The sequence below is a fragment of the Rhinichthys klamathensis genome, unplaced genomic scaffold, assembly GCF_029890125.1.
Source record: "Rhinichthys klamathensis goyatoka isolate OS25496 unplaced genomic scaffold, OSU_Roscu_1.1 h1tg000168l_1, whole genome shotgun sequence".
In the NCBI taxonomy this organism is placed as follows: domain Eukaryota; kingdom Metazoa; phylum Chordata; class Actinopteri; order Cypriniformes; family Leuciscidae; genus Rhinichthys; species Rhinichthys klamathensis.
Window position 1 is genome coordinate 928,731 of NW_026606699.1, and position 22,722 is coordinate 951,452.

The 22,722-nt window shown below is 37.7% G+C and overlaps 1 long non-coding RNA gene across 1 annotated transcript; it reads right to left on the reverse strand.

Moving 5' to 3' along the window:
- Positions 1-522: 522 nt before the first annotated feature.
- LOC130091537 (uncharacterized) lies at positions 523-17,290 on the reverse strand. The gene is made up of 4 exons (XR_008807823.1): positions 17,065-17,290; positions 9,101-9,333; positions 3,125-3,356; positions 523-1,006 (listed from the first exon to the last, which is right to left on the reverse strand). It is a non-coding gene; the product is annotated as an uncharacterized LOC130091537 (long non-coding RNA).
- Between the last annotated feature and the right edge of the window lie 5,432 nt (positions 17,291-22,722).

The window sequence follows — 22,722 nt, forward strand, 5'->3', positions numbered from 1 at the left end:
AAGCCAGATATTAGGGCACTTACTCATTTTTTCAGGCATGCAGGAGGGAAAAATGTTGTGCTGTTTTACCTTGGTGCTTTGTGAAAACACACACACACACACACACACACACACACACACACACACACACGTTGGGATTTCATGTTTTATGGGGACATTCCATATATGATTTATCACCTAAACCTTCTGCATTTTTACATTTTCAAAAAATATCACTAATATGATTTTTAAGCTGTTTTCCTCGTGAAGACCAAAAAATGTCACCACAAGGACAAGGATTATGGATATTACCTTCTTACCAACAAAATGTCCCTGGGTAAGGGTTTACCTGAACCACACCCACACACACATTGTGTGTGGTATTAAATATTAATAAAAAGTAACAGTTTAAAAATAATACTCAACACTGACATGTAATTGTAATACATTTACATTTATGAACTAATAAAATATATACTTTCAATGCAATGTCTGTAAATGTAATGCAATGCGTACGTGGTTCATACGTGTCTAGATATGCTTTCAAGGACGCTGGTGCGTACAGTAATCTGAAGCGTACTGGCACGATATTAATGTATTGCCAAAGTGCTGGCATGGATCAAACCCCTCTCAGGTCCAAATGAGCTCAAGCTGCTGCAGGCGCCAACATTTATTTCATTGCTTTTCAATTTGGAGGGCCATTTGTCAGTCTCTCAACGCCTGCAAGGCTGCTGTTTATTTTCTGTCTATCGGAAAGATGGCACGTCCCGCAGGGCAGGTGAAAGGGGCCTGTGTCTGGTGGCCGAGTGGCCGTCCGGACGCTGCATTTATTAACACCATGAACATGGTTGGAGGTCCACGTTTGGATTGCAAAAAGAGAAAAATGGGAGCTCCATCCAAACTCAACACTCAAAGCTAATCACCGTCACCTCGTGATTCCCTCCCTCTCTCCATCTCACACAGCCGGCCGCGATCGAGCTGAGTGTACGGTCCACCCAAAAGCCACCGATCTCCTCATTTGCCTTGACTGATGGAAAACATTAAGAACATGTTGAAATGTCATGTTAGTCTTCCACTCTCTTTGAGCTCGCACAGGCAAATAACGGTGCCAAACTTCAGCGGCGAACCCTTCCAAGAAGTGAAGATTAAAAATACATACTTCCATTCAACTTGAGAATATTTAGTCCACCAGAAAATGGATGACTTGTGTTCAAGGGTGTATGAATGTTTCTTGTCTTTCAACACTGTAAAATACAATGTTTGCTGTGCCACTTTTTAAGTCTGGAACTATAACAGACTGTGTTTACATTAATTAAAGGGACACTATTCAACTTTCTTTTTGTTCAAAATTAACTAAATTGATATAATGAGTCAACACATCATCAATCCTTCTTCCAAAGCGTTTTTGTCTTACCCTGATTCACTATGGTAAGCCTTCTATAAGTGTTTATATTTTAGACCTGTCAGGATGGTCATATCCGTAAATAGAGAAAAGTTGCTCCGGCTGCTTTGACGAGCGCCTGGTGTGGGAGTGGCTTATGTTAGTTGTCACAATGAGCGAGAAAGGTCGACATGGAGCAGCTAAATCTTAGCCTGGGAAAACCCAGACAACTTCCGGCAAATTTAGATTTGCTCTGAAAGTTAGTCTGGCAAAGAGCTCATTCAAGCTCATTTCCAATCCGCCGAAATCGCGGCACCAATCAGAAACGTTGGGGCGGGCTTTACACGATGACGACAGCGCTGGGATTTTGAAGCAGATTTTGTAGCCTACATTACAAAGATGGATGCCGCCGTCGAACATCACTCGTTCGAATCAGCTATCGCGTCTGTTTTAAGCGATTTGAACGTTTCCCTTTTGTTAAAAACCGAGCAAAGAACAACACTCGGAGATGTTTCTGCCACTCTGCATACGTCATCTCCTTCATCGCTCTGATTGGGTTTAGGTCTATCCGTGACGTCCTTTGGTGACGCCCCTCTGGAAATGATTTGTCTATGACGCTTTGCCAGACCATAACTCAGTTACAACTGAGAATGGTCTGGTTTTAACCAGGCTAGCTAAATCTCCAACCTCTGGGGAATCACCCGTTAAAAAAAAAAAAACAGAACACCTGAGTGTCTGCTATAGCAAAAAGAGAACGCGACAGAGCTCGTAATAAAACATTGGTTCGGCTTTTTGGAGAACTGAGGGATTTGAAACGTTATAAAAGCGGAGATGGCATTTGTATTACTCAACAGGTGAGTAAGTATGAACAGATAAATTGCTATATGTAGCTCTCTAACAGAGTTCAGTGTAAAGCAGTATCTATTGTGAAGGGTCATATTCATCTGCACAGTCAAAAAAAAAAAGTACTTTTTTTTTTAGAACAACAATTAAAAAAGAATTAATAAAATATTTATAAATAAAATATTAACCATAAGAGAACCATGAACATGTGAATGTGTTGTTAAATTATTTAAATACTAACTTGAAATCTAATATATATCCTATATTACTTTAGTTTAGAATCACTTTTAAAAACAACAGAAATTGAATCTAAAGTGCTGTACAAGTATGAAACTGATTTTTGGGAACCGATTACTTCAAGCTAATATTTTGTTCTGGAATCCCTGATGTGGGAAATAATTTAAAGTTTTTTAAATAATATTATTATAAAATTTCATATAGTTGTATTTTGTAATGCCTTATATTGTTTTTACTTCACTTCTTCTCAATAAATTTGATCATAAAATGTATTATTATTATGGAGTAATATAAATAATTGTTATTATTAATACTTATATTTAAATATTATTTATAATTATTTAATATATTTAAAATAAACAACAATACATAAAATATTAATCACTCTCACTCTTAATTGTCACAAAAAAATCTTGAATTAAGAGGAGAATCAGATTTTGAGTTTTAGATGTTGCACAGATGATCAGATATGTGTCACATTTAAAATCACATTAGAAAGTGTCCAAAATCAGATCTTTATGTTCTTTATGTGCAACAAGATTTGATCCTGGAATTAGTTGACGGTGTAAAGCATTCGCAGTGTCAATGGATTCGGCCAGCTCTACTCCTCAAACGCTGTGTGTTCTATCAGTGCTGGTGTAAAATGCAGGGCGTTTCTGTAAATGTCAGGCTCTTGGCACTCACGCCACAGCAGATGGGGAACAAAGAGGAAAGGGAGAGATGAGGATGTCGGGAACGTCGTGCCGCGCTCCTGCCGCGGCTCCCCTGATGAATGAAGATCTGGAGTTGTGTAGAGTGGGAGCCAAACGCAGCCGATGAACTCCAGGACACGCAGTGAATCACTGGGCCACAGTCAGGAGGTCATGAACTTCACCAACAATCAATTCTTCTCTTTTTGATCTCTTTTTCTCTCCCTCTGTCAGGGTGAGAATGAAAACAAAAATGAGATCTATTCAATGTTTCAATTGTTTCTAGACAACAGCAATATTCAATAGTTTGCTAAAGATTCCAGGTTTCAGATGTTTCTCCTGAGATAAAGAGTTATAAAACAGATTTTGATTAATTTTTTTTGACAAATATCAGCCACAAAATGGCCTACATCATCTCAACACAAAGTCCAAACCTAATGAAACTTGGACACCAGGATATTCTGAGAATGCATTGCAAAAACGACCAAACTATTAGGGGGCGTTATACATTAAATAAATTAAATAACATCACACTTCAGAACTGATCAAGTTGAAATTGATGTGCTGCGTGTCTTAAAATAAACAATGAGACATCAATAAAAATGGCTGCCAACAGCCAATCGAAACTTGGCGGCCTAATTTTAATTCTGAGCCATGTGTTATTTTTGTATCATTGATATACTTTTGTAGTTAATACTTTGAAATCATTTTATTTTTATAGCCTATTTTTACTTTCAATTTAATTTTACTTAAAATTTGTACCAAAAAAAAAACTTATTTATTTGTTTATTTTCCTTCGGAAAAGTTTTTTTTAATATATTTTATTTTTTATTTCTGCCCACATTTATTTTATTTCAAGTGGCGATTTTTTTTATGGTTTTCAAGAATAATTTTGAATGATCAAACTCTTTGGCAAATATTAGTCAATAAATTTTCAGGTGTGACCCATAATGCCTTATTGTGATGTCCAGTATTTTATTTCAGACTGTTTTTATTTTCCTTTGGCTCTACACTATTTTCTCACAAGCATGAATGAATGAAACATCAATTCAGCTGAAGTTGATCCTTTAACGAAGCATAATGGAAGCATTCATTAGGTCTCCTATAGCAATGAAAGAGCAACAACTGAGCAATAACATTTTCCTCTGGGTTTGTGATTTCTGTCAAAAGTTAGTGGTTTGAAGAAATGATCGGAGCTCGTTTAAATTTACACATGCGTGTGTGATCGAAAGACAGAAAAATAGAGAAGAAAAAAGAATGAATGAAGAGGAAATGTGTGTGTGGTTTTCAGCAAAGCTTGTTTATAATTCATAATTGCTTTGGCCTGGGGACGTGCCAGCTGTATGAAACCAATTCCATCTGTTGGAATCACGCATGCGAGGTGAGAGACGGGAATACGCACAGGCTATAAATGCAGGAAAGCGTGCAGACAAACTTATGCTCGCAATCATGCATGCGCACATACTTATAAACATGCACATTCTGAACACACACCTTCAGGCCATCTGTAATACGGCTCATTGCTCGCAATGCTCTTCAAGTCATGGTCAGGATCAAACACAGCGCTCATGTAGCACAACACACTCGAACTGTTTCAGGGATGTTCGAATCACTCAAGTATTGTGATGGTCCGATAAAAATGTCTTGCTCAAACTACCATAAGAAACACCATTTTGATAGAGCAAGGTGCTCGCAAAAATTAAACAAGCCAGCAACAAGTTTATTCTAACACATTCTAACAGATGATTGCTGTCTCTATGTCATACAAACAGAACTCCTCAGAGAAGCACAGGCTTTAACAGACTTCGGCACTGGCAAGCAGCCAAATAGAAATATGCATTTGAATTATGCATCTTAGAATTATGCATTCGATGTCTTAAAATGCAGCTCACTATGTTTGAGAACAGATCCTCTATGTTTCACTGATTTCACTAGTCATTTTATTCTCTCCAGTAATTCTTATAATTTAATGAACAGCTTTTTTCCATCTCTCCAACTGACTGTTATCAGCCCGGCCGCGGCTGTATTTATTCGCTGCCTTTGGCTGTGATATTTCCCCATAATGATTCTGAGAAAAACGAAGAAAAAAAACCATTTCATATTTCTCCAGCCAAAGCAGGACATAAACTCGTTTCCTCTGATCTGCATTTGAGAGGTTGAACGAGTGCCAGTGGGAAGAAGTTTTAGATGAGAAAGAGGCCGAGCACATTTTCTGTGTAAACGCTGATTCCAGGCATCTCCTGCCCTTTGACCCCGTTCTATATCTTTGATCTCTGTACCGAGAGAAAATGTAAATGAATGACGCCGAGGATGGCGCTCACTTGCTGGTTGATCTCACATGATTCAGTCCAGCGTTAGTCTTTTAGTGATTGTGAAATGATTGGATCACTCATCATTTTGTCGAATTTTAAGCAACGGGTTGTACAGCCAAAATTAACATTCATCAAGCATCAAATTGGAGTAAAGATTGTCTTTGGTGTAAAGACATCAAATATAGCAGTTATTCAGTTGTTGGTTGGTAACTTTACTGGGAATCGAACTAATAAACGGTTTAAGAATGAAAATCTGACCCTCGCTAATGCAATGTGAGCAATTCAAATGTAAGACAAACAGATTGTAAAAGAATAGATGTTTTTTGACAACCATCAGAAGGCTGTGTAACGACACGCATGTGGAATATTCCTCACATCATACAGTATATATACACTGAACAAAATTATAAACGCAAAACTTTTGTTTTTGCCCCCATTTTTCATGAGCTGAACTCAAAGATCTAAAAAACATACACATTCTGAACACACACCTTCAGGCCATCTGTAATACGGCTCATTGCTTGCAATGCTCTTCAAGTCACGGTCAGGACTCACACAGCTCAAACACTTCTCCTTTGCCGAGATAATCCATCCACCTTACAGGTGTAGCATTTCAAGATGCTTATTAGACAGCATAATTATTGCACAGGTGTGCCTTAGGCTGGCCACAATAAAAGGCCACTCTAAAATGTGCAGTTTTACTGTATTGGGGGGGGGGGGGGGGGGGGGGGGTTTCGGCTTCCAGGAATCGTGTACAGGTCCTTGCAACATGGCGCCGTGCATTATTATGCTGGTGATGAGGTGATGGTCGTGGATGAATGGCACAACAATGGGCCTCAGGATCTCGTCACGGTATCTCTGTGCATTCAAAATGCCATCAATAAAATGCACCCATGTTCGTTGTCCTAACATACGCCTGCCCACACCATGGGACACTCGATCCACAACGTTGACATCAGCAAACCACTCACCCACACGATGCCATACACGCTGTCTGAAGAAGTGCTCACTAACACAGATTTAGACAGATTTGTGAACAATATTTGAGAGAAATAGACCTTTTGTGTACATAGAAAAAGTCTTAGATCTTTGAGATCAGCTCATGAAAAATGGGGGCAAAAACAAAAGTGTTGCGTTTTTAATTTTGTTCAGTGTATACATATACACTCACCTAAAGGATTATTAGGAACACCTGTTCAATTTCTCATTATAATAATAATAATAATAATTCATTACATTTATATGGCGCTTTTCTAGGCACTCAAAACGCTTCACATGGAAGGGGGAATCTCCTCAACCACCACCAATGTGCAGCATCCACTTGGATGATGCGATGGCAGCCATAGTGCGCCAGAACGCTCACCACACACCAGCTTACTGGTGGAGAGGAGACAGAGTGATGAAGCCAATCAGTGTATATATATATGGGGATGATTAGGAGGCCATGATGGACAGAGGCCACTGGGCAAATTTGGCCAGGATGCCGGGGTTACACCCCTACTCTTTCGAAAGACATCCTGGGATTTTTAATGACCACAGAGAGTCAGGACCTCGGTTTAACGTCTCATCCGAAGGACGGTGCTCTTTGATAGTATAGTGTCCCCGTCACTATACTGGGGCGTTAGGACCCACACAGACCACAGGGTAGCACCCCCTGCTGGCCTCACACCTCTTCCAGCAGCAACCTGGTTTTCTCAGAAGGTCTCCCATCCAGGTACTAACCAGGCTCAGCCCTGCTTAGCTTCAGTGGGCAACCAGTCTTGGGCTACAGGGTGATATGGGTGCTGGCGACATCAATTAATGCAATTATCTAATCAACCAATCACATGGCAGTTGCTTCAATGCATTTAGGGGTGTGGTCCTGGTCAAGACAATCTCCTGAACTCCAAACTGAATGTCAGAATGGGAAAGAAAGGTGATTTAAGCAATTTTGAGCGTGGCATGGTTGTTGGTGCCAGACGGGCCGGTCTGAGTATTTCACAATCTGCTCAGTTACTGGGATTTTCACGCACAACCATTTCTAGGGTTTACAAAGAATGGTGTGAAAAGGGAAAAACATCCAGTATGCGGCAGTCCTGTGGGGGAAAATGCCTTGTTGATGCTAGAGGTCAGAGGAGAATGGGCCGACTGATTCAAGCTGATAGAAGAGCAACTTTGACTGAAATAACCACTCGTTACAACCGAGGTATGCAGCAAAGCATTTGTGAAGCCACAACACGCACAACCTTGAGGCGGATGGGCTACAACAGCAGAAGACCCCACCGGGTACCACTCGTCATCTCCACTACAAATAGGAAAAAGAGGCTACAATTTGCAAGAGCTCACCAAAATTGGACAGTTGAAGACTGGAAAAATGTTGCCTGGTCTGATGAGTCTCACTGTAAATAATCTTTACTGTTACACACAGAACTGACTGACGGTGTAAATGTGGCCAAAGAAAGTGTATTTGCATGAAACCTCACCTTCAATTTAAAGGTTTCATTGCAAAGTGAGCAAAACAAAGAACAAGTCAAGTAAATATGGGCACCTAGATGGAAAATGACTAAGTTTAACTTACGAAATATGACACTCTGCATTTTTACAGCAAACAAAGATGCCTTTCAGCAAACTGCCCTGAAATAAGGTTCATATTAAGGCTCATTTTCAGCGTGGATAGGATCCAGATCCAAAACGTTCCAGAAATTACAAAAATTAGAGATGAATAAAATCTGCTGGAACAAAGGGGATACTGGGGAGGAATGCTGCCCGGAAAAGCCTGGAAGTTCATCTGCTTCTCCCACAACGGATGGAAGGAAACAGTAGTAAGGAACAAAGTGGTAATCGGCACAGAGATAACGTCATTATAAAGATGGGCGTGGAGCAGTTCACTCAAACGTGTTCTCAGGCCTCAAACCAACAGGTTATCTCTATTAAGAAAAGGTTTTCCTTTCTTTCCTGAGAACTAAAATTCATGCTAAAGATGATCTGATGTGTGTGTGTGTGTGTGTGTTCCTGGCAGGCCGTCAGATCTAAAATCTCCACTGCGATCTGAACAAAACAATCCCAGATTCCCAGAACTGAAATGCTCAAGATACTACGGAGTCCCTAAAGAGACATGGTGATGTTAAAAAATGAGATGGGAGGAAAAATTATATTTTGATACCTTTGCATTCCCCCGAGAAACTTTGCATTTGTTTGCAAAACTTTTTTTTTTTTAAATTTTACTCTAGTAAATGTATTAGGAATGTTTAAATCTTTGTACTGGAAAGCAAGATAAAAATACTAAATAAGAAAATCTTTTTCTTTTTTAAATCAAAGTTGTAATTTGGTCATATTATGCAAAAGGTGCAAAGATATTATTATTTTATTTATTATTATTTTAATCCAATTAATACAAAATTAAATTTTAAATGCAATGTCCAACCACGAATAAATGATGATTTGAGTTGTGCTGGAAATTACATTTACTCATTAAAGATCAGAATTAACATGAAAGATTATGTATGTCCACAGTTGGACATTTTTAGTAGACAAATGAAATTAACGAGTGTTTATATGCTCTAACATCAGCAGTCGTACAGAAAATGTTCATAGTCTATAAATCTCTGAGGAGCTCCACATCTCCTGAGAGTTCAGTATTGTTTGCTGGTCTTGTTTGGAAGTCTAAATCTGATTCTCACCTGTTCACAGAAAAGCTGCAGAATGAATGGTGAAGGCCTGCGGGCAGGGTATCCTACACCCTGGGAATGTCTTCAAGCTTTTGTACGTGTCTGTAAACAGATCTGCTCATCATTTATTTACAACAGACCATTTCGTCAACACCCAGCCAGGCCACGGAGAAGATACATGGAACGTCCCACAACATCCTAATGGAGGTTCAACACACAATGGAGATGAAATCAACAAGGACACCCTGAAGAGAAGATAAAGAGACACAAGTGAGACACTCAAAAACACCTTGCTTTTTGGTTTGAGGACATACGCAAAGACATAAAAATATAAATCTAAATGAATTTAAATATAAGTACATAAACAACTGTAAATAAAATATATGAACAACAATAGTCACAATAGCCTGGTTTCCATTGCAGATTTGCGGAAAACTTTTGCGATATTTTCTAAATGTCTAATAAATGTTTAATAAAAAACTCTGTCTCGTCTTCTGTCCAAACACACCGCGCCATCTTTAAAGAATTATTGACTTTTATGTACGCCAGGTGACCTGTAAATGCGAAAAAACTGTTTCAGTTTTCACCTCATGTGAACGCTAAAAACATTTTCGCGATATATGGGAGTTTTTGCGAAATTGACCGGTTTCCATTGGCCGTATTTTCAATTCGCAATTACAATTTGCGCAATTTGAAGGGTAATGGAGACACAGCTAATGAAACAGACAGATATTTTCCTCCATATTGTAACGTACATACAAGTGTAACGGATTATCGAAAAAGAAAAACATTTAGGGCGGGACTTGGTTCTGTGTACCGGTTGTTGATTGGATGTTGAGATGTGGGCATGGCAAAAATGCTTGCAGGGGATTGTAAGAGTTTTCTTGTTTTTTTTAAGCATAATCTCACTTCATTTTGATCAGTTTTTCTTATTTTATGTTATGATATTTACTGGAAAACAAGACTGAGGATGAACAGCAGTTTTTGCAATGATTTTGAAGTTGTAATGTCAAATTATTCAAAAAGTGCGAAGATATGATTATTATTTCAATTCTTTGGATTAAAAAATAGTTTTTGCAAAAATATGTACAGATGAATTTTTCACAATTAGATCAATAACATGCATTTTGAAATAAGAATGCTGAATTTAAGAGGTTTGCCTGCACTAATTTTTTTAACCCTTTTGCACATCTGACAAATAATTTTACTTTGCTGCAATAGTGCTAGTTAAGCAAAACTTAGACTACATCCCTGGGCCATTTTCTTGATTCTTGACTTCACAAAAAAACAAAAACAAAATTTTTGCAGGTGGATAAAGTGGATATTGAAACCTGTTTAACAGAATGCTGTAAAACGAGGCGGGATATGATAGTCCGGTCAACTTTAGCAGTGCTTATGTAGCACATCTTACTGCATTAACATTTGAAGGCATACTAAGAGATTTAGCACATAATGAGTGTCATGGGAAGAGAGGTTTTAATCATCGCCTTTGTTCTCTCCGATGAAATTTAGTAAACAGAATTCATCTGGAAAACAAAACAGCTACTGTAGTATGTGCCGTGCCATAAATCAGGAAAGTCTTTGGGTTTGTTTTTGGAAAACACAGGCGCGTCTGCTCATTACAACCCTTCAACACAATGCGAAGAACTCGCTTTACCTCTTTGATTATATTGGGCTCTCTGCAGGATCCCAGACTCTCGTCTCATTAGTTTTCTCCAAATGCCTCTCAGAATTTGTCTTACCTCTGTTGTGAACCCATATCCCCCCCTGCGGAGATCTGAATTCTGGGGATGTTTACCCAAAACAGTGGGGCGGTCTCTTCCAAACCGAGATTAAACTTCAAGTATAACCAATCATGTCTTTCTGGGCTAAAGCCCTCACATTTTCTGCCTTCAGACCAAAAGAGATTTATTATAACTCCTTCACCGAGGGCAACAACACAACCAACCGAATCACCCATAAAATGACTTGCTTAGAGGTTAAAACATTACAAACCGAAAAGAAATACATCTAAAATTGGACAACAGCTGGATTTTAGATAGTTGTGACCAAGGGCACTGAAAACATCGGCTGACCTAGATACACGTCTACTGATAAAACACAACATGAGGCAAAATATCAAGCACAAGAAGGCCGGAAGACAGAAATAGTGCCCTACAGTCACAGATCTTCTGAACATCGTGATCATCCTCCAAACACAGGCTGAAAAAATTCAAACCTGATACCCAGCTAACACAAATATGTTCTAAGGTTGTTTTGATAATGTTACCAATAATTTACATTTATGTTAAACATTTTTTACTTTGTTGTGCAAACATTAGGGGTTATTCTATTTGATCATTTTGCAGACATTATGGGAATGTTACTTTGAATGTTCTCTGAACATTCTGATACAAGTTAACATTTCAAAGAAGTTATACTACGGGGCTGTTGAATGCTTGAATCTGATTGGTTGATGCACGGCTAAAGTAGTTCCAGGCAGATCTTCATGACCGCATTACAGTTCCATATCACCAAACGATTTCAGTTATTTCAAAGGTCATTACAGCCGACAACAGCAAAAGAACCAAAACCCACAATGACACTGACCAAGCAAATAAATATAGTAACAAACTAACAAATTAGTTCCATGTATGTTTGTTTTTTTTTGCCACAAAATTACGTTTTCTTATGTACGGAAAGCACATACTCTCTTTCTCCTGCTCTCTCTTCCACTCACACACATACAGTCCAGACACACACTCCCACAGAAACGTGTTTCAGTGCTGCGCTGACGGGTTTATCAGTAAAATAGTTTAGCAACTTAAAAGCTTCATGACATTCCTCACTAGAGGCCTCTATCTATCTATCTATCTATCTATCTATCTATCTATCTATCTATCTATCTATCTATCTATCTATCTATCTATCTATCTATCTATCTATCTATCTATCTATCTATCTATCTATCTATCTATCTATCTATCTATCTACCCATCCATCCATCTTTGTGGAAAGTTACTTGTGATGAATGTTAATTCATTATGTGACTTTCTCTGTACCACCTGTGTTTATTTTATATTATATTATATATTATATTAACATTATTTCAGTTAATGACATTTTTACTGTGAGTAAAATATAAATTCATTCTGTAAAACCTAAAATATTGCTGCAATTTTTTACAGTAAAGTTCTGGCAACCAGAAGGTTCATTGGGGTTCTAGAAGTCTAGGGTTCTTGACTCAATTTTAAAGAACACTTTATGCCAAAAAGGTTCTAATAAGGAGAAATGTCTTACATGATACTTTAATGTTTAACAGGTTGCTTAAATTCTTTTCTAGTGATAAAGTATGTTTATGAGCAGTTTAATAAAATCGAATTCAAAAAAGTAATTAATATAAACTAAATCTTTAAAATGATCCCATAATGGGAACTCCTAAAAGGTTTTATATATATATAACAAACAAATCTGTGAAAATGTACTGAATAAAACAGCAGAACAAAGAAGAAAAGGTTCTATATATGAAGCGCCTGACAGAACCTATTCTTCTATGTTCTGCCATTTTATACAGTACATTTTCACAGATTTTTTTTAGTTTACATTCCTCCAAAAGTGCACAAACAACAGCATTTTGATACTATTGTTCCATTTTTGGCTTTCAGGTTTTGCATATGTTCACAATTAACATGGAGACGGAGTCCGATTGCGGTGGGACTCTGGATGAAATCATAGCTTGAGTATCTTATTGGACTTTATGACTTTGATCAGCGAAGAGAACTAGAATCCCTGTAAGAGTTCAGCTGTCTGTGGATATCAGCCAATCTCGGATCAAATTTCACAGACAACAACAGGGAATAAGAGATACAGAAGATCTTTTGTTGAAATGCACGATGGACGGATCTATATTCTGTTTCTCGGGACGTGACACCCTGAAGCAGAAAGAGGCGTGTTTTGGTTCTGCAGACTGTATGTTATTTTCCCAGCAGACAGTGGGAGTGATAATTTGCTTCAAGGAAAGTGTTTCAGAGAAACTACGGTAGTTCTTTATGCATCTGAAATTGAACGGCGAACAGATAGACTATAATCTAACATAGTGCAACTGAATGCAAGAACTAATGCTGCAGGCCAGTTGCTTTTAGACTGGACCAAAATTATTCACCATAGAAGTAAAAAATCCTTCTTAAAATCAAACACTGAAATGTATTAACGGAATTTAGCCAATAAATACAGCACAAACTAAGCTTCCAACATAGACACAATTAAATCCCATTTTAGACTTCTATATGTAAACCTCTTTAAAAGTTAATGATTAACAATGCTTACAAGTTGTGGATTTTCTGTCAGGACCAGTGCTTTGTTCTTCAATAATAGTCTCTTTTTGAATGATACTGGTTAATCTTACAAAAAAACTAAGCAATTGCACCACTAAATAAAAATAAAAATAAAATAAAATAAAATACGTTTTGCATTTGGATTGTTTTGCAGTTTGACATTACTTTCATGGCAATTATACACATTGACCCCTAAATTCACAATATTGTAATGCATCTGGATATTTGGAGTTGTTTTGTAATTATTCTCAATAGTGTGTGCATGTTATTGTAGTGGATTACATTTACTGTATGCATTTGGCAGATGCTTTTATCCAAAGCGACTTAAATTGGATACATGGTATAGATTTTTTTACTTTAAACTTTATTGTCCTTAAAGGCAATTCTTTGTGTAGACAGCAGTATACACATGCACATATAACAACACATATCACAACACAACACACAGATTACAGTCAATCATTTAAAAACCTAATTACAGCAGGTATAAAGGAATTTCTGTATCTATTTGATTTACACAAGGGGAGTTTAAATCTCCGTCCTGAAGGAAGTAGTTGAAGTTCACTACATAATGGGTGAGTGACATCAGAAAAGACTAACTGGCCCTTCCTAATCATCCTATGCTCATAAATTTGTGTGATAGTCCTTAAGTCAATCCCAACTATCTTGCTACATATTGTAACTATGCTTGTCAACTTCCTCCTATTCTTAACATTAAGATTACCATACCAACAAATAATAGAAAAACTCAAAACAGCCTCGATAAAACAGGTATAAAACATTTTCATAAAAGACACATCCATGTTAAAGGTTCGAAGTTTCCTTAGAAAATACATTCGCTGAAGAGCCTTTCCTCTAATGATATCAGTGTTTGCCTCAAATTGTAGTTTGTCATCAATTACAGTCCCTAAATATTTATACTGTGTAACCACTTCTACCTGATGTCCCTTTATGACAGAAGGCAACACAGGTACAGAGTTCTTCTGAACATCAATGAACATCTCTTTTGTTTTTTGATGCATTGATATTTAGAATGAAGCATCACACCATTGGATAAAATGATCTGTCACTGGACCAAAGTCTGATTCAAACTCATTAAGAAGCGACACAATCACAGAATCGTCCGCAAATTTAACAATGTGTCTCCCATTAAAAGTACTACGACAGTCGTCAGTATATAAAGAAAACAGAAGAGGGGACAAAACGCAACCCTGTGGAGTACCAGTAGAAGACAACAATACATTCGACAACACTCCATTGACACGTACTCTTTGGGATCTATTTGTTAAAATATCCACCAACCAACACACAATGTTAAAATCTAAGTGAAAATTATCAATCAATTTCTTTGCCAAGATAAAAGGCTGAACACAGTTAAAAGCAGAAGAAAAATCAATAAATAGCAAATGTACATGATTTTTTTTGCCTTCCAAATGTCTTAAAAGATTTTAATCAGTTCAGGCATTCTCTGCAATCGAACCCATGACCTTGGTGTTGCAAGCCCCGTATTCTACTGTTAGAGCTACAGGAATTCTACAGGATAAGGTTTCTTTCTGCATATCTCATGTTGTTTATAAAATTGTGTCAAATCACACAAAGTAAAGAAGGACTCCAAATCCCAATGCTGAAATGCATATGATTGAAAAGAGCATGTAAACAAAACCGCTGTCTATCTGACCAGCAATGTTTCTTTCTTCACACAAAACTAAAGATTCAGTCCAAAACAAACTTTTGTAAACGATGGAAAGGCCGAACCAGGGGATCTACAGGCGTCTGTGCTGTATGAGACAGATCATATTCCTCAACGCCTGCCATGTGTTCGTCATAAAGTGTCAATTCACTGCCAAGCACGTTTGGAAGAAGTTTGACAGTTTGATTTGGGTTCGGCGGGTGTCCCGTTTCAGACATGCGACTGACTGTTATTCCCGATCCCAATAATCAAACGGGAACCTGTGCAGACATTTCAGCGGGTCTCTTAAGTACAATAATAGCAAACATTTGGAATCATTATCATCATTTTAGGCTCACAGTCAAACCTCGACAATCCTGACTATTCACAGGGTCCAACGTTAATACTCGCCAATGCCAAAGTGAGTAAAAACGAAACCTTCGGTGAGTAAATAAAACATGATCGCCAGTTGGCCGGTAACTTGCAGCTTAAAACAGGATTTAAATGGCATTATAAGAATGATCATCTGATGTGAGTGATGCAAGTCCTTTTGTTTTAATAAAAAAACGACTGGTAGGGGAGGATTCAGAGACTGCAGACGCTGTTTTCAGTAAACATGGACAGAGATTACATAATCAGGGATTTTTAAGGGCCTTGAGATAAAAGACAGTAAAGGCCCCTAAATATATTAGGTGCTCTGTTCCAAAGCCTAGTGAATTGCCTAAGACGGCATCAGATGTGCGCTACAGATGTGTCAAAAAGCAGGCAGCATATTTAAGGTGGCACCGCAGCAAAAACTGTTTTCAACACTGATAATAATACGATTTTTTTCTTGAGCATGAAATCAGCATATTAGAATGATTTCTGAAGGATCATGTGACGTTGAAGACTGAAAATTCAGCTTTGATCACAGGAATAAATTACATTTGAAAGAAAACAGCTATTTTAAGTTGTAATAATATTTAATTTTACTGTTTTTATTACATTTTTGATCAAATAAATGCAGCCATAGTGAGCATAAGAGACTTCTTTCAAAAACATTAAAAATCTTAATGATTCCAAACTCTTGACCAGTATTGTGTGTGTGTGTATTAAAAACATGTGTGACATTGTTTTATAAAAGCTAATTTTTTTAAAGCACTTGAGAACATGTTATAGTGATTTTACTTTCGATAGAAAGATATACAAGTGGGTTCTAGACACACCTTAATGATGGATTATTCTTAAAATCTTACCAAACTGGCTCGTGCATTCATTCTGATGCATAAAAAACGAATCTCTTAAAGGGATAGTTCACCCAAAAATAAAAACTGTGTCATCCTTTACTCACCCTCATGTTGTTCCAAACCTGTATGAATTTCTTTCTTCTGCTGAACACAAAAGAAGATATTTTGAAGAATGTTGGTTGCCAGACAGTTGCCATTGACTTCCATTGATTTTTCAAAATATATTCTTTTGTGTTCAACACATGAAGAAATTCATACATGTTTGGAAACCATGAGGGTAAGTAAATAATGGCAACATTTTAATTTTTGGGTGAATTATTCTTCTAATGTCACTCATTTCCTGCATTTCTAGCACATGGTTGGTTTTCTGTGAAATAATAGCTGTGAATAAACAAAGGCTAAACGCTCCACGTCAAGCTGAAGAGAATATAAGACTCACACATGTGCACAAACACACACTGGATGGAACAGAATATCTCAGCGGGATTGAGGCCGCTTGTGTCACGTGATCACCTCAACTGGAACAGCACACTGATTTCTCAAGTGAATATTCCAGAACGCTGTCAAAACAGATCTGATTTTGATTCGGCACAGAGGACGTGCGCACACCTCTCTGGATCTGAGTTCAAAGGGGCGATCCGGAAAGTTTGATGCCGGTTCTCTCACGAGGGGAAGCCAGCAGATGCTCGCAGTTTTGCTCAAGGCCAGCTGCTGCTTGCGTTCAGATATATTGACAGGTTTTCAAAATTACGGGCTCAAGACTCTTACTTTGGCTTCGATCAATGGAGTCTTTGTGTTTGTCTGGATCTGAGATCAGAGAACTGGACCAAACTCCACACGTTCCGGCTCTTCCTGCTGGAAACAGCGTTGTGATGCCATATGTAATCAGCCATCCATAGGATAACTGTAAAACAAAGAGACATTTTCTCTAGTTTAGTGTTCAATCTGGTTCAAATAAACGAAACTAGTTACTATTGTTTTACCTGAACTTCAAGTCTTGTTTTTAGTGTGTAAATGCATTTTTCTGTTGGTCACTTCAGTTAACGTTAGTTAATGCATTAACTAAAATAAACTGATAATTAGAAATTCATTTGTTACAGTGTTTATTAAACTTTATTTACATTAGTTCATTGTTAGTCCATTAAAGGGATAGTTCGGCCAAAAATGATATTTAACACATGCATTACTCACCCTCAAGCCGTTCGAGATGCATATGTCAATCTTGTTTCAGACGAACACATTTTCAGTTATTTTAGAAAATTTCTTAGACCCTTCAGTGGATATAATGTGAAGCAATGGGGTCCACCTCTTTCAAGTCCCAAAATGTGCATACATCCTTCACAAAAGTAATCCATCCGGCTCCAGGGGGATAAACGAAGGCCTTCTGAGGGTAATCCGTGCGGTTTTGTCGTAAAAATATACATATTTAAAACTTTATAAATGAAAATATCTGACTTCCGGCAACGATCGACGCGCGTTCACGGGTGATGGAAGTCATTTTTGGCCGAAGTATCCCTTTAAATAACGCCAGATGCAACTTTTGATTTTAATAGTGTATTAGCAAGGTTTTTACAGTTAAATAAAACTAAAGACATTCTTGTTACTTGAAATATAATGAACTGACTAAAATATATAAATATAAAAATGCAGACTAATTCAAAATGTGAATAAAAACTATAATAGTATCTCGATACTAAAATAACTGCATTAGTAAATGTTGAAATAACATTAAGCAAGATTAATAAATGCTTTGTAAGTATATATTTCATTGTTAGTTCAATATAAACAAGTTTAATGCAACATTACTGTACACTCAAATGTAAGCCTTTAAAAAAAAAAAAAAAAAGATTTACGCAATTTAATTAATAGTAAAATTCCATCAAATTGAATTGAATAATCCTTAATCAACTATTCAATTAAAATACGTAAGGATAATTCAATTCAATTTGATGGAATTTTACTATTAATTAAATCGCGTAAATCAATAAAAAAAGGCTTAAAACTTTTTTGACTGTATATAGACCCGCTGCTCTAAATGATTACAGTTCGTTTACAGAAGATGAACTTCATTTCATGCCTCACAGATGGAAAGCATGAGTGTGAAAGGTTGGATGAAGATGAGAATCTCACCATCCATTAACCGCAAATAAATCAAACCACACCGGTGCAGAACTGGAACCAGAACACAACCACTTTGTGCCTAAAACCTCTAATAGTGTGTGATGTGATGGAGGGAATTCGGCGGCTCACAGGCTGACAGACTGAAGCCCTTTAGAGACAAAATACAGAAGGAATGAGAAAAGTAAAGAACGAGAGAAATCGAAATAGACAGAAGCGGCTGACAGCTGGCAGGCCGCTGATATCCGTCATGCTATTGGAGAGACTGTGTGTGTGAGAAAGACAGGTCATGAAATTTACATGGCCGCACTGCTCTGGAGCGTATGAAGACGAGCTGAGACCCGGATCCCCTGACGCACCTTTGAAGTGCAAGTTGAGCTGCTCAAATCACTGCTGCTCACACACATCTGCACAGAGCAGAGCTCCATGAGATTCTCTCATTACACACACACACACACACACACACACACACACTGGCGGAACCATCTCAGGACGTGTGCAACTGGAAACACTGCAGCATTTCATCTCACACAAACCTCAATAACACTGTGTGTGTGTGTGTGTGTGTGTGTGTGTGTGTGTGTGTGTGTGTGTGTGTGTGTGTGTGTGTGTGTGTGTGTGTGTGTGTGTGTGTGTGTATCTGTGTGTTAGCAAACCAGAGCATGCATCTATTTACATATCTATATATCTTTTGTTGTATTTATCTATCTAGATTTATCTAGCGTTGGATCTACTTATTGTTCTGCCTATCTGTTGCTTTATATCTATCTTTGTATACATAGCCTATCTATTGTGCATCTATCTACTGTAGTATCCATCACCGAACCTGATTTCACCAAGTACAACATGTTCCTGGATCAACATTACAATCAACCAATCAGATTTAAGGAAAAAGTTTGCAGTTTATGCCAAGTTTAGGCTTACAACCAAGGTTAGGTGCTTCTACATCAGTGTTATCCACCGATCATTTCCCTCTGATTTTAGGGAACTTATGGGTAGGGTTAGGTTTAGGGGTAGGGATTGAGTTAGGACTACATTTTCAGACAGGAATGTTGTTCCAGGATCAACAAAATATGTTGACCCAACATGTCAAACTCTACAAAATCAGGATGAGCAGTATCCATCTATTGTTGTATCTATCTATCCATCTTTCATTGTATCCATCCATCCATCGTTGTATCTATGCATCTTCATATCTATTTATCATCTAACTATTTATCTATCCATCATTGTATCTTCGTGTGGCAAGCAGGGCAGTTGCGCAGGTGCTAATAAGCGTCCCCTGAGAGCCACAATGGTCTCGAGTCTCACGGAGGAGATCCGGGAGGATAAAAGGAGGAGTGACAACAGTGCAAGGTGAGAGAGGACCAAGCCTGGAATTTATGTTGTGTTTTTACAACGCATTCTCATCCCAAGGCGTCACTAAAATGACAATTTTGACCATGCTTCAATATTCAACGCTTTAGGCACCCTTTAGCGTCAGTTACATGACGCGATCCTAGGGCGTCATCTTACTGACGCTTTACCTTTAGCGTCAGTTAGATGACGCGGGTAGGTTTAGGTCTGGGGTAGGGTTAGGATTAGATAGCGTCATCTAACTGACGTTAAAGGTAAAGCGTCAGTGAGATGACGCCCTAGGATCGCGTCATGTAACTGACGCTAAAGGGTGCCTAAAGCGTCAAATATTGAAGCATGGTCAAAATGATTCCCAAGGCGTCATTTTTATGACGCCTAGGGATGAGAATGGGCTGGTTTTTATTATGTTTAAATGCGGCAGTTGTCCGCGAGGGGATGCCGCACTTTCATTTTGGTGTTTATTTTATTAAAAGTTACATTGATCGTTTGCCAGTTCCCGCCGCCGCTGAGCCTTTACCTTTGCTATACTTTGTATCTAAGTATCTGTCATCTATCTATCCATCTAGCATCCATCGTTGCATCTATGTATCGTTATATCTTTCGTTGCATCTAACGATCCATCTATTGTTGTAGGTGAAACTCGAAAAATTAGAATATCGTGCAAAAGTTCATTTATTTCAGTAATTCAACTTAAAAGATGAAACTAATACATTATAGACTCATTACATGCAAAGTGAGATATTTCAAGCCTTTATTTGTTATAATTTTGATGATTATGGCTTACAGTTTATGAAAACCCCAAATTCAAAATTAGAATATTGTGAAAAGGTTTTCGCAGCTGTAAGCCATAATCATCAAAATTATAACAAATAAAGGCTTGAAATATCTCACTTTGCATGTAATGAGTCTATAATGTATTAGTTTCATCTTTTAAGTTGAATTACTGAAATAAATGAACTTTTGCACGATATTCTAATTTTTCAAGTTTCACTATCTCCATCCATCTTTGTATCTATCGATCATTTTATCTATCCATTATATTCCTCAGTGTGATATATAGTCCTCTGGTTGATAATTGTACGAGTCTGCGGTGTCTACAGTCATTCCAGATCAAAACAGTTCCCAGTAAAACAACGGTGTGTGTTGGAAGCGGTCCAGGTCTCTGCCCGTGGCATCATGGATTCCCGCCTTCTGTTGCGCCTGCACAGGGACGCATGTGTGTTTTGGTTCAAAGCGTGCGCCGCTTATTGTTTTGATTTGAGATTGTATTTGTTTCTGCCTGATAGACGTCTGCAGGCAAGATTCAGGGCACTTCAAACTGCCTTCGAACGAGAGCCAAGAACCAGAGACAACTTCTGCTATTGACATCCAACGAGCAAACGGTCTGTTTCAGGCAGAGGAGAGCGTTTCAAATACAATGTTGTTCAAAAACAAAATATATAATTTTTTAAAAGTCCATAAAAAAAAAACCTTTGTACTATTGCTATTACGATTGACTGGGGAAAAAATCATCCCTCGCATGTGAACTAAATCATGATGACGACATCCTAAAAAAATCATTATAGAGTCGGTACTCAAGAAAAAGCTCTTACTATCTAAAGACAGTTGAAATTGGTTGTGCTACTTAAAGGATTAGTTCACTTCAAAATTAAAATTCTGTCATCATTTACTCACCCGTAAGTTGTTTCAACCCTGTATGAATTTCTTTCTTCTTTCAGAACATAAAAGAAGATATTTTGAAGAATGTCGGTAATCAAACAGTTGATGGACCCCAATGACTTCCATAGTATTTTTTTTTTTCTTCATACTATGGAAGTCAATGGGATCCGTCAACTGTCTGGTTACCAACAGTCTTCAAAATATCTTCTTTTGTGTTCAGCAGAAATTCATACAGGGTTGAAACAACTTGAGGGTGACACTTTTCACTTTGACGTGAACTATTCCTTTAACTGAAGAAAACACAATACATAATAATAATGTCTTCCAATACATACACATGCATTTCTAAAGTCTAATTTTGGACTAAAAAATGCAGTTCCGTTTTAATTGGTTGCTCAGAATTCAGTGTAATAAAACGAAATACACTAACACGCATTTTCAAAAGTTTGACAGAAAAAGAAATACATATTCTGAAAACACCTCTTCTTAGTCACAGAAACTTAACCGCAATTACCTTGGAATTCTCCAACATACCACAAGTCACATTCCCTTTCTAGTCCTGCCTCTCTCGCCTGATCTCCATACAGCCTGCCGGTGGGATTCATTATCCAGGAACGCTCTTCCAGATTCTCCATCTCTCCCCCTGCAGCAGTGTTTTGCCCTGGAGCGCTGTATCTATAATTCATCCTTTATCTGGCCCTCACACTCGTGTTTGGTGTTCTACACACTCATTATCCACATCACAAGTGCCGACCGACTGCCTCGCTGCTCTAATGCTGATCTTTGAGGGCTGGTCGCGTATCGACTGTAATCCGGAGTAAACACGAGCCTTCGCTCAGCTACATTATATTAACGTGATCGTTTTTTTTCATGGGCCAAAGATGCCTGGATATCTTTAAAAGTACTTTATACTTCAAATGTTTGTGACATTGTACAGGATGTGATGTTATTCAGATAGCTAAAAACATCTCAATAGTTTTACCAACTTTAACCAATTTTCTCAGCAGGATTCTCTGCAAACTGTTGCATGAAGTTGACAGTCGTTGATCTGAAAGACAAAACCGAATGTATTAGTTTATACAAATGTCCGCTATAGCGCCACTTAGTTGTTGTTTCTTTGCGCTGTGCACAGCATTTTTTTCTTGTTATACAGTAAAAAATATATCTGAACATGGCAACACCTTTACTTACAAAGTGAAATTACACATGATATTATGACTTATTTTTTGGACATATTATAATTTATGGACAAAAACCAAACAAAATCAAGTGAATTTTACGCTAAAAACAGAA